We start from the raw sequence: 12,909 nt of genomic DNA on the forward strand, positions 1-12,909 counted from the left end.
TGTTTCCTGTGTAGAGGAAACCATGTTGTTCTTGGATGTATGTGGACAAGACAAAGTGCCCTGGGCGTGGGATCATTTTGAAATAGACTAAACATTGAAATTAGCGTAGATAAAAGTCTAAGGGGGAAAAATACGCCGTTACTAAATGTATTGTTACTTTTAGCACAATGTTTCTTAAACCTTCACATAAGTAATTAGTCATATTTGTGATAAACCTTTTAATTTTGGTCATTTTAAATGTTTCTTCAATAGATTTCTATATATTTTGTTTTTTTATATTTCTCCATTTTCAACATTAAGTCTCTTTGTGAAGCACATGTCAGTGGCAAGGCAGTTCAAAGTGCTTTACATCATAAAAACATCAGTCATCAATTATGAAGCGATTGTAACTGTAACTGTTCAGCTCTTTGTACGGAAGCACTTTATAAATAACGTTATTATCAAATGTCATCATCAAAATCATCAAGTAAATACACATCAGATATGTTGACCAATGTTTTACATGCTACTAATCAAATTGCATATTTTCTTTAATCATAGTCATTAATATTAGTATTTTAAGTGCTCTATAAAGACACTTTAGGCCAATTCATACATAAGATTTTTTTGCATCTTATTGCAAAAAAATGTTAAATGCTGAGTTTAACATTTTGATTCCTCCCAGTGATGCTTTTCCTGCCATCAGTGTTTTTGCATTTTAATGAACATACAGTAGTTTCTTCTTGTCTACATTCAGTAGATCCAGCCCCAGCCGGAGGGCAACTAACTCCCTGCTGCGGCTCAGTGTGTGTGATGTAGCGATTACAGACGGTCTGTGCAGCCTGAGGGATCTAAGGAGAAAACACACATTTTGTTCTCTATTGGAAATAACACTGTTGACTTGGTACCAATGTAAATTTCTCTCCATATTACAATTCATAAAACCTGTAATCTGCCAGAAACATTTTTTTCTGGGATCACTTCTGATCTGACTTTGTGTGATTTTTCAGGATGTAGGCCTTCTGCAGGAAGATAGCCACAGCAGATAACACACGAGCGTCTCTCAGAGTCTTTAATCCATCAAAAGGCCCAAAGACAGAGTGCCACACACTCTTGGATGTGAAACGTTTTGATTTCCTCAACTCCTTTTCTCATTTTCAAAACCATAATGTGCAAACACTAGCATCCGAGAGGCTTATTCTTTTGAAGAGCCCGGTTAAATATTAAACAGAACCGTTCCTCTTCCTAATCTTGCCCTGCTGTTCTCAACATGTCCTTTGGATTTTCTTTCTCTAATTAGACTCTGAGCTTATTTTTGTTTGGGACGACAGCAGCCAGCTCAAGAAGTGTTTCTTCAACACGCTTTGTTATTATCATATGGTCAATATGAGCTTGTCAAGTGTTTGTTTTTAAACTATAAATGCTTTATATAAGCAGTGAGTGTGTCCTTCCCAGAACTGTTGGTATTAGTTGGTCTGTTTACATAATTCAAATTATATTTCTTCAAGAGAAATTTTAAAAAGAATTTCTTCTTCCATTATAACTATGTTAGAAAACAATTGCATTATTTTCCTATTTAGCACATTCAGTCATTGGATGGAAACACCCTATAGTGTTCTTTTCAATTTCACTAAAATAAACAATTTCTGTTTAAAAATAATGGGACTAAACACTCCACTCTGAGGAATCCCAATAGGACATATCATAATACTCTTTCATCTTGGCAAAAGGGAGACATGTAAAGATTTTAACTTTGAAAATTACAGGAGATTATTGTTATAATACTCTTTAAATTAGGCAAAAAGCAAAGATGTAGATATTTTAATTAAAAGAGGCACAAGATTGGAGCCTTGAGGAACGCCACAAGTAAACTTTGATTGTTCACTCTTTAGAAAAAGTCAAATCAGGTTAATTTTACAATTCTCTTTTCTAGTCCACTTAAAGTTTGAGCAGAAACAGTTTGAGCTGAGTGTATAAAATAATTTTAATGACAGCTTTATTTCCTTCAAATTACAGTTAATGTCAGCTTATTAGGTCAAGATTTTTTTTTGTGAATAATAGAGAAGATCCATTAGTTGTACTTAACTCCCAGGCCAATACTCTCCAAGTTGCATACTCCTTAAACATTCTACATATTCATGCATTAATAACTTAAATACAACCTAAAAACTGTTTTTTATTTATTATTTCTTGCCCATGTGGCACAAATCACGTTTATTTTGAAATAAAGTATATTTATTACTTTAGCAACAATCTTCATTTCATATTTTGTGATTTTAGGTTGTTCTCTGCAGGTGGTTGATGCTGTTGGATCACAAAGGAAAAATAAAAATTCCCTCCTTTATAAGTTTAGAAACTTTAGAGCACTATAACCCATTTCTGACAAAAAATAAAATATGAGTTTACTTTTTCTGAATGGGCTAAATTGACCAACAACCCAAACCTACTTTGTCCTGCAGGGCTGATGGGTCTTATCAGCAGCAGCAGCAGCAGCAGCTGCAGCAGCAGCAGACCGTCTCTCTGCTCTGAAGCTTATCGTAGACAGACAGCCGGGCCTCGTGATGCTGGACCTCCACCGTCTGCAAGCAAACGGAGATACAGAGCAAGACGGGAGACGAGTCAATGTGGGCCACAGAGATTATGAGATAGAAAGTATATTTATATATCAGTACGAAATCTTCAATTTCCTGAGGGAGTCTTCCCAAAGGATCAATAAAGTACAAGTCTAAGTCTAAAATAATTCCATCTGATTTTTTTTCAATTGCGGTATTGCATCCATTTATAAACCGTAGGAAGTAAAGAAATAATCTATTCTGTTGCATCCAGTGACTTATAAAAGAGTCTTTTAGATCATTTTAAGTAGAAGACTTTAACTCGTTAATATTTTTACAAGGCTTGGCTCTTATGTATATGAAATATTAGTCATTACAAACATCTTCAAATAGATTTTTGAAGATGTTTTGTTCCACAGCGAGGATTGGATTAGATACACTTTACTGGTCCCAAGGTGCAATTTTACGGTGCAAAAGCAAAACATGTACAAAATAATAAAATCTAACAGTAATTGAAGCAAAATCATATTAGTTTATGAGTTAATTTGCTACAAGTTATCAACATAAGTTAATCCAAGTAAATATATTAAGTCGTCATAAAGTAAGTTTGACAAACTTATATTGATTACATGTGACAAATGAACCGTAATCATGGCCTACATACACTGTGCATCAAATCACATTAAAAGAAAGTTTGTTGCTGTAGCAACCTGGACAGGTTAAAGGGGCGTGAATACTTTTGTCCTTTGTAATCGGACAAATTGATCGTCTGCAGTGAATTTCTGTCTTTCAAACCAATAAACCATCACACCTTTTCTTCTTTGTGAACTATCCATAAATTTATACTTTTTTGTATTTGTAAATGTTGAAAAAATTACACATTTAAAACATCTGTTCAGAGCAAACTCATGACAGATAACTGCATGTTTTTTGTTTATTTTTACAGAGAGACATTGACATGATTCCTAACTTTGATATAACAAACCTTTACTTCTGTCAAAATGGGAACCTTTCAAAAACATAAATGTATAAATTGGGAATTCAGACACATTCTCAATGTTCACCAAAGAATAATCATTGTTATTCACAGCCTCACTAACAATGACTTTCCAATCAGTCTCAAATACTTGTTTAGATGTTATTGAGGAAGAAGATCATTTAATGCTAGCTTTGGACAAAAAGTTTTGGCTCTTTCCTCTTTTCTCTCCCGAGTCCTTGGCGAGTGGCGGCGTCCTGCTAAAACGAAACTAACACAGCGTGTTGACGTCACAGATCACAGAGTTTAATTCATAGAAAGCGATGAACAACAAAGCTGCAGAGATACAGAGATATGCATTAACTCATAAAATAACAGACACACAAGGGATAGACAAACGAACACAGAACACATAGACAGACAACGGCGCCCAACGTGGAGAGGAAAAATGGAAAAACTCTCTCCCTGTATTAGCGTTACATTGTACTTTATACTGACTAGGCGTTTCCTCACTTTAATATATGCAAAGAAGGCGTTCCGTAATTCAACCAATCAGAGACCTGTTTCGGCCCCCAGAGAAACCTGAGAAGTCTCCCCCTTTACACCCAACTCGAACGGGCGTCTGGTCTCCGTCAAGCCAGAAGGGGAAGAACACTTAATCTCAGAGGTACTGGGTACGACTGTCCCCAGCACCGAAGTCCTGAGATAAATCTCGCAGACTCCCCTGGAGTTTTGACGTCCCACATTCCAGCTGCCGTTTCCATGGAGATGCTACTTTATGGCCCTTGTGTGCTCTTTAAGCAGACAGTGGAAGGCGTCTGCTTGTCTCCTTGGGCCATCTCAAAGGGTCACACAAAGCCTGTTTTTCCAATAAAAATGCTTAATATTCCTTTACACATGTTGTAAGTATTTTAGCACTTAACTAATCATTTTCCTTTACAATCCCCCTGTTGAGGTCTGAAAACAACAGACCTCAATAAAAATCTATCAAGCCGCGCAATACACAACCAAAACACAGAACAAACAAAAAACCCAAAATATGAAACAAAAAATAAAACAGGGACATATACAAAAAATTAATAAGAAATGCTCTGCAACTTAAAAGACAACATACATCACAAAATTACAATCTGTCAAAATGAAAAACACACAAAAGTACAATCTGTTGCTCGTCTTTTTCTGTTTTTTTTTTTTTTTTTTTATGTCCATCGATAGTCTCTGAAAAACAAAATACGCAGTCTTCGTCAGGAAATGTTCAAAAATATGCGCGCAAAAACGAAAGTCCTTTTCAGAGTTCGCAACGAACGAAAACACGCAATAAAAAGTTAATGATGATCCTCTTGCAGCCTGAACCTCCTCGGATGGAAACCTCAGGTTTCCAGCCGAGCGGCTGTAGCTCACTGAAAATTGGATTATTATGCCAATATAACAGTGAGTTTCAAAAAGAAGGTGAAATCTCGTCCTGAGAAAACAAGATCCTGCCACGTGACCCGACACCAGTTTATAAAACAGACATTTTGTTTCAACATAAGTTTCATTAGCATCAGAAACACACTTACAACATTCTGTAATATCATCATAATCAAACAATGGGTTCACTGAAAAACAATTTTGTGCTTTGTCATTTTCCATCAGGAGAATTACTTCTTACTCTTTATCAAATAACGCAGACTTTGAAGGAGATCACATCCAGAAGGCACCAGAACAACAGCAAACTGAAATGAGAAAGCAGATGTAAGAGTCTCCAAAAGCATCATTCATTTGTGTATACCACACAAATATCTTCAATTCACTCGTGTCCGAGTGAATCCTCCCCGCTCGTGGCTCTGTGGCTGTTATCTTTGAAAAAATGTGAAACCGCTCCTCCAAGCAGCTGCACACCCCCTCTAAGACAACAGCATTTGCCGTAAATTCCAGAGTCAGACTTAGAGCTCGGAACTTCAGTCCAGTCTATATGTAGAAAACCGTGAGCAGATCTCATACGTGTCTCGTTCTGCACATTCGACGTAGGATGTGATCCATTCAACCTACGTTTCAATTATTTAATATCATACCTCCAACTGGTGGAAAACGCCAAAACCTTGTAATCACTTGCTTCAAAGGACATGTGTCCAAAGTAATGTTTTGCCAGAATGTTAAACAAATGCAGATCTTTTCTTAAACCAATCTTGTAAAAATAGGATTAAACAAAAACAAAATAATAACAAAAGCTTAAAAATGTAGTTGTAAAGCTTACATTTACCATCAAAACAATGAATATTAATGTGAATTAAACAGTCCAGTTTAAATTACTTTTATAAAACAAACTAGATCTTACTGGTTGTTTGTCTAAAACATTCAACATGCTTTCCTTAAACAAAAATTCAAAAGAGTTAAACCTGGAGAAATTATAATGTAACAAATCCAGACATTTTCAAAATATACCACTTTTACCTAGGTCTTTTGCCTGTCGAATTTAAAGTTTTATTCAAAATCGTTTTAAATGGATATAAATCAAAACAAAAATCCAGTTTAGAAAAATCATTATAATCCCACAACTCAGGCCCCCTGAGTGCTTCTACTGATTAGTGATACTTTAATCAAAAACAGATTCTTCAAAACATTTCTTAAAACGTTTTACTCCATTAAATTAATGCTCTGAAAATGGCCAGCGCAATACTATTTTTAATTTCTATAATTATTTTCCCAAGTTAATTAACCAAAATATGCTTCATTATCACTATAAATTTTTATTGGTTTCAAAATACTTTAGCCCATTGTCAGAACATTTTTCAATGGAGAACAACTCAAATCCATTTAAAATAAGCACATATATTACCAGACCATATTTTCCTTTCACTTTTATGTATAGCACAGATCAGACATGTCCTTCAAAAGTTTTGTCTAAGTAATATAAATTTCAGTAATCTCTAATTAAGTAAAATAAACCCATAACATATTCTCCCCCTGTTGATGATGCATTAACTGTTAAATGCAACATCATTCCCAGTACCTGAAATAAAAATGTTGATGAAACAGGGTTAACATGTTAGCTGAGAACCCCACCGATATGCAATGCTGCCTTTTTCTAAAAAGTAAAGTTTGCAAAACAAACAGAATACGTCATTTTAGCATGTGTTAAACCGTCAAGAATACGATGTTCCCAAAATACTTCACATTACAGGTTTAAAACTCAGTATTCAATTTTACACTCATGATTGTCAAATAATTTTGTTTAAAACGTCTCAAGAATTTTTACTAATGGCTGACAAAGCATGTTCACCAATTAAGACTCAGTGAAGGTTTTGCATAAACCAGCCAGAGAGACGTTGAAGAAAAATCAAAACACAGTTAACAAAGAAAAATCCAAAAAATAAGAAATTGGGCCCAAACTGAGATCAACATAACAAAACACAATTCAGGCAGTAATAGAACAACTCAAGGCACAAACGGACTTACCAAGACACGAGGGAAACTGAGATACTGGCTGATCAGACCATTAACACACAGCAAAGGGTAATTAAACACACAAAAACTTAACAAATACAGGTCAGTATATCACTAAATTTACAAATGAAAGAAATTAAACTAAAGACCAAAGTTCCCTGTCCCCTGATGAACGGGTCCAGGGGAAACTAGTAACTCCAAAGAAAAAATTAATTTGTTATACTTAACAAAATAGACAGAGAACTGACTCGAATAGCTAAATAAAAAGTCAGACTAAGGAAAACAAATTTAAAAACAAAAATCTAAACTATTCCCCAAACAAAATAAAATAATATGAAAAGAAAACAGAAAATCATTACCAAGAGTATCTGTGTGTGACAGACTCAGTGTTTTGATGATAAAAACTTATATTCAACCTTTTCCACATTAGTCCTTGCTCACTATGTATGTGCTTTGTCAAACTATTTACCTGAAAGAGAAACTGGTTCACTAAAGCTAGGAAACCAAACAGCATCAAAATCCTGTCTTATGTGATGGTAAAGACACACAAAAACTAATTAAATACTGTAATGTTAGATTTCACAATTGACATTTTAAAGTCACTACACTATTCTGAGCAATCTCGATTGTCAGACCATAAAACAAAGTCTTAAGCCCACCATAAAACCCCCTTTAGACTTCTCGGAGGGGCCGACTGCATGGCAGGAAAAAGAAAAACCAAAAAGGACTTGCAGGAGGAACTCCCAATTCAATTACTACTTTATTTTCTTATTTTATTCACAGCACTCTCTTCTTTCTGTAGGCACCGTTTAATCATCTCTTATTACAGTTCAATCTTGATTCTCTACACTAGTGCCATATGATCTTTTTTTTTTTATTAACCAATAAGTTATTCCAAACGGAATATTATCCTTGAACAACAAATCTTGTAAATTTCAGCAAACTTTTCTATATCTAATCAATGTCTATTTATTTAACAAGAGAGTTACTTCTAATTTATCCTGTCTAATTATCAGTAAGTCCTGTAGATTTAATAATATTTTATCTATCTTGAAGTTTTGGTCAGTTCTAAAAAGACTGATTGTGAAAATATCTAGAATCAGCAGCATGCTACAGTTTGTTGTTATCTGATCAATCCCTCTTACAGTTAGAGCCTGTTTCCCTAAAGATCTTTGTTTTGTCTGCATCCTCCACCCATTTTAAAAGTCCCATTGTAGCTAATTGTATTTCATTCTATCAACATTTATATCTACTATTTTAGTGCATAATTCTATACACAGTTTTATTTTATTTATTTCTCTACCTAATCAGTCATGTATTTAGCTATGTATTCATTCACTTTATTTATGTATTTATCTATTAATTTGCCAAGACAGCATGTCTACAATCCTCTGTGACCTAATTTTCTTGGCTTATTCTTTCTTTCTTTATTTATTTATTTATTTAACCTTAGAACCCATAATTTATTTTCAATTTGTTCAGATGTTTTATTTTATCAGGATTCTATCTTAAATAACCTTCCAATCTTTATACTGCAGGTCACACTAACTGCTGTTATTGCCTAATTTTAATAATTTAGTCCAGTTTAACACATAGGGTGTTCTAAAAACTAGAGATTGTTACACCACGAGACAGCACTAAAAAATACTCTGTAGAGTAATTTCTACTTCAACTTGGTGTCCCAAGTGAGAAATTCTTGCCTATGGCATCTGCTGACAGAGGCGCTGTTTACCTTCTCGTGGTATTTAAATGACACAAAATACCAAGTGGTATCCTATCTGCAGACACACACTTTCACACCAACATGTATTACAACACAAACGAAGACATACAACACAAACATAACACATCTGGCCAGTTTTATAGTCAGTAAAAGTGTCAGTCAGTCCCCATTATTTCATCAAAGTTTTACTGTAATTTCATCAAATTTACTGAAGCTTCAGAAATTGTCCAATGTTTTATTAACATAATTTCACGTGTCAATTTAATTTATTTTAAACTCTAGTCTTCAGGAACCTGTTGTAAATATCGTGCACGTTCACAAAGAGACATGTCAAAATGTTACAGCAATGAGTAATTTCCCGCTATCTGGTACCAGTATTTTACTTAACCCTTAATTTAAAACCAAAACAGCACGTGTTTTTCTGTACTGCACTTTCAAAACACCACACAGCAAAAATCAACTCAAATCCACACAAACTGCTCCCTCTTTTTTAAAACACAGCGTTCCGCTCAGAGCGATCACACAGATACACACGCAGATACAAACAGCCCCGTGCCGCGGCAACAAGCACACAAATCACCACACAGATACACACAACGTAACACTCCGCTCAAACACACAGCCAGCTCGAACTCGCACACGCGCACACACACGGCCACGCACGCAGACACACACTCAGACACACACGCAGATCTCTGCACACACTTCACACAGAAGAGCAGCTGGCTGCAAAAGCACCACAAACAGACAAACACAGATACACTAAACAGAATGATAGACAAAATAGAAAAACAGAAAGAGAAGGAAAACAAAAATACAAAGAAAGCGCCGGCTAAAAATAAAAGATGCAACATCAAAGCTTACCGCAAGCTATGCTAAGAATTCACCGCAAATCCTTTCCGTCGGTCTATCGCAGACCTGTCTAACTCAAAACAAAAATACAAACCAAAGCTTCCCGCAAGCTATTTTAAAGTGTACCTCACACTATTTTCAAAGCTTCCCGCAAGCTATTTTAAAGTGTACCTCACACTATTTTCAAAGCTTCCCGCAAGCTATTCCAAGAATTTACCACAAATTCTATCCATTACAGCCTTCCCCAGACTTGTCTATTCCAAAAACAAAACACATCAAAGCTTCCCGCAAGCTACATCAAGAATTTACCGCAAATTCTTCCCGTCGGTCTACCGCAGACCTTTCTGATTGTCCAATTATTAGTCCATCGGAGATGAGCCGAAATCTCCCAGCTGATGCAAACTCAAACTAACTTTTAATACACAATTTCCTTTCTATTTGGAAGTCCAAGACTAAACATTCCGGGGAAAAGAATACTACTAAGAAAAACCCGACCTTTACAACAATAGGGTAGCAAATCCTATGTTTGGAACCGTCACGAACCTCTTGTTTCACGTGTATTTCAATCCAATTATCATAAAGACTCTTTTAAAAACACAATCTCTGCATCCCTGCAGCTCCGACAACTCCGCGTGGCTGCACACAGCCACAACAATCAAGCACCCCTCCCCTTTCCGAGCACATGGCGCTGTAGACAACCAAGGAGTAATTAAAACATGTCTTACCGCACGAGCCGAACGGATCGATCGGGGAGAGACCGCCACCCGCCAAGATTCCAGAACCGGACGAAGCCCCCAATTATGGAGGAAGAAGATCATTTAATGCTAGCTTTGGACAAAAAGTTTTGGCTCTTTCCTCTTTTCTCTCCCGAGTCCTTGGCGAGTGGCGGCGTCCTGCTAAAACGAAACTAACACAGCGTGTTGACGTCACAGATCACAGAGTTTAATTCATAGAAAGCGATGAACAACAAAGCTGCAGAGATACAGAGATATGCATTAACTCATAAAATAACAGACACACAAGGGATAGACAAACGAACACAGAACACATAGACAGACAACGGCGCCCAACGTGGAGAGGAAAAATGGAAAAACTCTCTCCCTGTATTAGCGTTACATTGTACTTTATACTGACTAGGCGTTTCCTCACTTTAATATATGCAAAGAAGGCGTTCCGTAATTCAACCAATCAGAGACCTGTTTCGGCCCCCAGAGAAACCTGAGAAGTCTCCCCCTTTACACCCAACTCGAACGGGCGTCTGGTCTCCGTCAAGCCAGAAGGGGAAGAACACTTAATCTCAGAGGTACTGGGTACGACTGTCCCCAGCACCGAAGTCCTGAGATAAATCTCGCAGACTCCCCTGGAGTTTTGACGTCCCACATTCCAGCTGCCGTTTCCATGGAGATGCTACTTTATGGCCCTTGTGTGCTCTTTAAGCAGACAGTGGAAGGCGTCTGCTTGTCTCCTTGGGCCATCTCAAAGGGTCACACAAAGCCTGTTTTTCCAATAAAAATGCTTAATATTCCTTTACACATGTTGTAAGTATTTTAGCACTTAACTAATCATTTTCCTTTACAATGTAAAAAATAAAAAATTTTGATTAAAAATATTTTAAAAATTGGTGATTGTTGTTATGAGCTACTTTAGGTTAATTTCACAGGATGTTTCTCTGATTTCACTCAACGCGCTCCGACTAAATCCTGTCACAGCAGATTAAGACTTCTGTCATTCCCAAATTCCCCCCCGTCACAAAATCAGCTGCAGAGAAGGTTTGGTTGGGATCCAGCTCAGACGTTCCTGACCGCCGCCCACAAACTCAGAAACTGAAAATGCCTCAGCTGGCTTTAGATTCCAGCTCCTTGTCAGAGGCGAGAGAAGAGGCGAGAGCGTGTTCCTCTCGCTGCGTCTCAAACTCAGCTGTTTTTCTGAACCGACATAAATCAGATACAAACCCGTTAAAGTTCAAGGATAAATTTGGCTTGTGACTAAAAACGGCGCTCTGCAGTTTTTCTGCTTGTGATCAAAATTGCTTTGCCAAAGTATTTTTAGCATTCTGTCTTGGTAGCACTACAAACCAATTCATTTTATTGGGATGCAATGCAACAGCTAGAGAAACAGCAGAATGGTTCAGTGCTGCGGCGTCCAAAGTGTGCTACCTTCAGTTATTATTAAAAAGAAAAAAAAAAAAGCTATATATACCAAATATGACGCAAAAGAAATTTGACTTTGTAATTTAACGTTTTGTAATTTGAAATTGGGCCTCTGTCTCTTTAAGAAGCTCCTGCTCTTTCTGAAACGCCGCCTTCAGGAAATCATCACAACATCGCTCCTCTATTAACTTAACGTTTTTACCAGCGTTGCACTGAGAAGTAGCTCCTATATTGAGCTCAGCAGATGCTCAGTTCCACCAGGTGTTTGCTAATTGCTGCCGGCTAGTCTGAAGGAGCTGAGTGGGAGGAGTGCTCTGTGAGGTGGAAGCTTGGAAACTAGGAAACTGCAGCTCAGACCTAGCTGGGTGGCATGCATGTGGCGACAGTGGAGAGGAAATCACTCACCTTTAACAGGAAGAAACATCAAGCAGAACCAGAACTCGTCTCAAAAAGAGTGGCCATTTGCTTCAACCAACCAGGTGTTTGACGCACAAAAAACAAAAAGAACTGATGTGGGAGTGGTTTAAATATCAACGAAAGGTACAAAGTTAATAGCAGAATAGGGAGAAGGATTAGGTGACAGCAGCATCATCTCAGCCGACGCCCTCTTTCAGGAAAGAATCACAGCCAAAACAGAACGAAAGACCAGGAGTAGCTTCTATAGAGAAAGAAATCCTGAAAAAATCCTGAAACAAAGTTAACAGTTGAAATAACAGCAAATTATGCTAAGTGGAGAGTAGAAGAAGAAAGTTAGTTAAAGTGATCCGTTTGTGGCTGTTTTTACTATGAGCTTTATGAAAGAGGAACGTTTTAAGCCTCCTCTTAAAAGTGTAACAAAAAATAAATAAAAACTAGGCCATTTTTTTCTATTGGAAACAATAGGGAGAGCAAGAAAAGTATCAGACACTGTTAACTATGTAAAAAGTTTCATATTAGAATATAACTTCTTAAATAAACTGATATTTATAATCTTAAATCAGCAGTGATTATGTAAATGTGTGGAAAGCAGATAACGTTGACTAAGGTATAAATAAGTGACGGTACTTAAACTCAAGTGATATGAGAATTGATCATATAGTGACATCTATTGGCATGAACTTATAATTGCAGGTGTGCAGCTGCTCTAAGAAACAAGCATGTTTTATGGCTCCAAACACGATGATGCAGAGCTGTTCGATCTTAAAGCTGACCTGCAGCAAACGACCAAACCTCTGCTGTTTACCCCTCTGGACAACAATATGGAGTCATGTT

This window comes from Xiphophorus couchianus, chromosome 7 (genome assembly GCF_001444195.1).
Source record: "Xiphophorus couchianus chromosome 7, X_couchianus-1.0, whole genome shotgun sequence".
Classification (NCBI taxonomy): Eukaryota; Metazoa; Chordata; class Actinopteri; order Cyprinodontiformes; family Poeciliidae; genus Xiphophorus; species Xiphophorus couchianus.